We start from the raw sequence: 5,381 nt of genomic DNA on the forward strand, positions 1-5,381 counted from the left end.
TCAGGTAAGGAGCAGTCCATATTAACAGTAATATCCTCTAGGGCGCATCCGTAGCAAGGACATGGATCCTATTCAAATATCAATATGATCTCTGGATAAAATGTGAACTGAAAAGAAAAACCCTCCAAGTATAATCTGAAACATGAAAGAACTTGAAACCCTGGATAAAATCTGAACTGAAAAGAAAAACCCACTGAATATATTCTGAAATCTGAAGCCCCAAAATCAATATGTATATATATGTATATGTATGTGTATGTGTATGTATGTATGCACACGCGCACGCGCACACACACACACACACATATATACATATATATGTTATGTATATGTATACATATATTTGATATGTATACATATGTTATACACAGATATATATATATATATGCTGCATACAACTGTAGCCATACATTTATGGACTGGTTAAAATCCTATCACCAAAGACTCTCCAACCATTAAAGGCATTTGTTGACACCGACAAAATTGTAACTATGGCAGAAGCAAAGTGTTGATCCTCAGAAAGGTTTAATGATTCTGCTCATAAACGCTGATGCAATTACCCACTGAGCGATGCCATTCCTTATACTGATGCACCAATTAAAGCTAAAATTCAACATCATCCAAGATTTAATAAACACCATGCCTTACTCCTTCATCAATTATGCAATCCATTACTATATTGTTTTATCTACACACCCCTAATCAGTAACTACATTGTCATTTATATCACCATTACAACTTCTCGTTTACTGATTACTTTCCAGAAATTAAAGCTTCTTCACAAATATTATACAGTCAAACTCATAACATTTTACCTTCTCTCGAACAATCGTGTTAGGGTATGACTACTATACAAACAATGAGATTCAGTGAATAAATTCTTAATGTCATAAGGTCTCCATGATCGTTTCACTCTTGGGTACACTCTTACCTGCTATACATAACATAGCTATTTCATGTATGGTATGGTCAATCATGAATAAAGAAACTGAAACACATCTATGGACACATGATTTCTTTACTCTCAAACAATTTTTTTGATCCAAAACAGTATTATTAGATTCCTACCACCTATGAGGAGATCCTATTATAGAGTAATAAAAAGTTAATCCATTGAAGTAACAGGGACTCAGTTTTTTATGACGGATGATATCATCTATGATGCATCACCATACTGTTCTATGTTTGCATCTTGGGAATGAACACAAGCATTAATTGAAAACACCACCAATTAAGGTCATAGGTGCGTGTCGTGCTTCTAATTCTCATCTTAATATATGGAAGGTTTCCTTTCCTACATTGACTCAAAGAAATAAATCTAAGCATATTCCTTTTAGATGCAAAGGGGGAAATTGATTTTTGCCTCTTAAGGATGAAAGAAAACTTGTCTTGGTATTACAAACTTTTCCATTTTCTGATTGTTAAAGATGGTAACTTCAGCAGATATCATGCCTGCCGTATTTATGGATTTTTTCGACATCTATTTTTGATTCACTTCACTGTTTGTGAAAGCTGGAATGTTTCGATGTTGTTATACATCTGTCACTGCACTTCAAAGACCTTGTTGCTGTCACCGCCTTTGTATTAGCTGGAAAACCGTTTCTTTTCTCTCACTTAAGTTCCCCAGTTTGTTATGTGTGTCGGTGTGTAACTGACATCGGTCAATATGATTTACTTTCCGCCTTCTTCTTCTAGGCTGTATCGGGTCTTGAGATGTGTTATTTATTCCTTTTCCATGGGTCATTTAGAAGATGATTGATATTCTTTGAAGGATCTTTTGCAGCGAATTTGTATCTGCTCTTATTTTCTGAGATGGTCATTTATGTACAGCAGTGAACATTGATGTGTGAAGATTCACTCTTCTATTAGCATCTTCTTCCAAGTATTTTGTAAGCAGTTTTTTTTTGCTGAGTCATATTCTATTTTGAACATTATCAATCATTGTTAAAATGATTGTCTTTTAAGTGTGAGAGTTATGTACTTATTTTGAGCTTTCAATAAAATCTATTTTTGGTGTGGCTGGGTTTTTCAGGCGGAGGGTTTTCTTGGGATAATTTGTTGTCTTCTTGTTCCGTTAAGTTTTCTTAGGTTCTTTTATCTGTATTTATAGCTTTTTGGTTCTAATTTTGACATGGTATCAGAGCGAGTATAAAGATAAGATCCCGAATCAGATTGCTTAGTTTTTAAATTCTCCTTGTTTGGAGCTGTAGTCTGTTTATTTCAAGTTTTTCATCATGGTGAATGGACTCAAAGTTGAAGACAGACTGGATGGTGTAGGCAATTATACTTCATGTAAATTCAGTATTCTTATTGTGCTAGAAGAGAATGATTTTTTTAATTATGTGAAGTCTGTTGTAGATGAACCTTCAGATGACACCGAGAAAGCTCAATGGAGGAAGAATAATCTTATGGCTAGAAAAATACTAATTGATTCTGTTAAGGATCATCTAGTACCCATTATATCCAAGTTGAATTCAGCCAAAGAGATGTTCGAGTGTCTTCAAAGCTTGTATGAATTCAACAGTATGAGTAGAGCTCTAGCATTGAGACGTCAACTCCTTCATATTAAAATGGCTAGAGGTGAATCTGTTGTTTCTTTCGTTATGAAGATTACTAAATTAAAGGATCAGCTCAATGCTATTGGTGATTCTATTGAGGATAAAGATCTTGTTATGCTGGCCATGAATGGTCTTCCTCACTCTTGGGAATTTTTCATTCAAGGTATTAGTGGAAGAAATGAATTACCCAAGTTTGATTGTTTGAGGGCTGATTGCATTCAAGAGGAATGCAGATTGGAGGCAAGATGAATTGGACATAAATCTCATCATGAAGATTATGTTCTTGCTGCCCATTCGTCTAAAAGAAGAGGAAAGAAAGGAAACTTCAAAAGGAACAAAGATAGAAATTCTGATTCAGCTCCCGAATCTAAGAAAAGAAAGGACCTCTCTAGGGTTCAATGCTTCAGATCTGACAAATTTGGTCATTTTGCTAGAGAATGTCCTTCAAGACCCAAGCCTCAAGCTGCTGCAACAAATGTTGAAAATTCAGAGGGGTTCTTATTTATTTTTGCTCTCTCTATTAATATTCCTATTGACACTGATACATGGTTGATTGATAGTGGAGCTTCCCGCCATATCACTGGTTATCGTGAACACCTCTCCAACTTGAAGGAAAAAGATTCGCATCTTCAAGTTATCATTTGTGATGATGCATGTTATTCTGTAAAGGGTGTTGGTTCTACTTCTTTTCAGTTGAATTCTGGTATTCCTCTTCGTTTGAGCGATATTCTTTTTGTTCCTGGTATTAAAAGGAATGTGATTTATATTTCAGCATTAGAAGACAAGGGGTATCATGTTGCTTGTGTTGATGGAAAAGTTCTTGCATGGAAAAGGAATACCAACATTCAGTCTGCACGTGAAATTGGTGTTCGTCATGACAATCTTTACAAGCTTTCGACTCGTCCTATTCAAGCTTTAGCTCATGATTCTACAAGCTCAAGTGAGCTGTGGCATAAAAGATTTGGTCATCTAAATAATTTTAGAACTTTATCTTCAATGGAGAAGGTAGTTGTTGGTCTTCCAAAGATAAATCAAAACCATGAAGGTGTCTGCAAGGGATGTGCTCTATGTAAGAATGTTGAGAGTACTTTTCATAGTAGTGAAAATAGAGCAAAGGATATCGTAGAGTTAATTCACTCTGATTTGTGTGGCCCTATGTTAGTTGCTTCCCTTAGTGGTTTTTGGTATTTTGTTACCTTCACTGATGACTTTTCTCGTAAGCGTTGGATTTATTTTCTTAAGTCTAAAGAACCTTATGAAGTGCTGTCTAGATTTAAAGAGTTTAAAGCACTTGTTAAAAATTCGTCTAACAAGAATATAAAGATTCTAAGATCTGATAATGGGGGAGAATATGTTTCTAGTTTATTTCATAACTTTTGTGTTGAAGCTGGGATTAAGAGGGAGTTCTGTGTCCCTTATAATCCTCAACAAAATGGTGTAGTTGAAAGAAAGAACACAACAATTGTTGAAGGAGCGAAGGCTATGACCCATTCTGAAAGCCTTCAAGCATTTTTATGGGCAGAGGCTTGCATGACAACAGTATACATTTGAAACCGTAGTCCTCATCGAATTCTAGAAAACATAACTCCAGAAGAAGCTTTTTCAGGTATTAAACCTAACATTAGTCACCTTAGGATTTTTGGATGTCCTGTCTATTTTCATGTTCCAAAAGAGAAAAGAACTAAGTTAGAACCTTCAAGAAAGGAAGGCATAGACTATGAAGAGACTTTTGCACTTGTAGCATGTTGTACTTCTATCAGATGTATTATTGCTATTGTAGCTGTTAAAGGGTGGAAATTGCATCAAATGGATGTAAAGACAACATTCTTGAATGGCGTAATTGAAGAAGAAGTTTTTATTGAGCAGCCAGATGGATTTGTGATTCATAAGAAAGAATCACATGTATGCAGATTGAAAAAGGCCTTGTATGGCCTTAAGCAAGCTCCTCGTGCTTGGTATGAAAGAATTGATCGCTATTTGTTGAGCTTGGGTTTTCTCAAAAATGATGCAGATTCAAATATCTATTTCAAGGTAATTGATGGTAAAGCTTTAATTTTAGTTCTATATGTTGATGATTTATTTCTTACTGGAGAGGATGATCTCATTGCTAGATGTAAGAAAGAGTTATCTTCTGAATTTGAGATGAAAGATCTTGGTTTGATGCATTATTTTATTGGTCTAGAAGTGTGGCAAAGACCAAATGAAATCATTTTGAATGAAGGGAAATATGCCATTGACATTTTGAAAAGATTTGGTATGTTAGTTTGTAAGTCTATGACAACTCCCATGGAAGCAAATCTAAAAAAGTTACATGATGTTGTAGCTAGTTCAGATTTAGTTGATCCTTCTATGTATAGGCAATTGATTGGATCTTTGATGTATTTAGTCAACAGAAGGTTTGACATATGTTACGCTATTAACACTCTCAGTCAGTTTATGAGTGAGGCTAGACAAATTTATTTTGTTGCAGTTTATTGAGATATGTACGTGGTACAGTGGGATATGGTCTGAAATATACTTCTTGTGGAGGTATGAAATTGCAAGGTTTTTCTGATTCAAACTGGGAAGGATGTGTACCTGACAGGAAGAGCACTTCCGGTTGTTGTTTTAGCTTAGGTTCAGCTATGTTGCAACTGCTACAACAGCTAAAGAAACAGCGTGGCTTCGTAAATTGCTCTCAGGATTGTTTGGACAACCTTTGGAACTTATAGTGATTCATTGTGATAACCAAAGCTGTGTGAAGCTTTCGGAGAATCCTGTTTTTCATAATAGAACCAAGCATGTGGAAATAAAATATCATTTCTTGAGAGATATGGTTCAAAG

The sequence above is a fragment of the Cryptomeria japonica genome, chromosome 4, assembly GCF_030272615.1.
Source record: "Cryptomeria japonica chromosome 4, Sugi_1.0, whole genome shotgun sequence".
Taxonomy (NCBI): domain Eukaryota; kingdom Viridiplantae; phylum Streptophyta; class Pinopsida; order Cupressales; family Cupressaceae; genus Cryptomeria; species Cryptomeria japonica.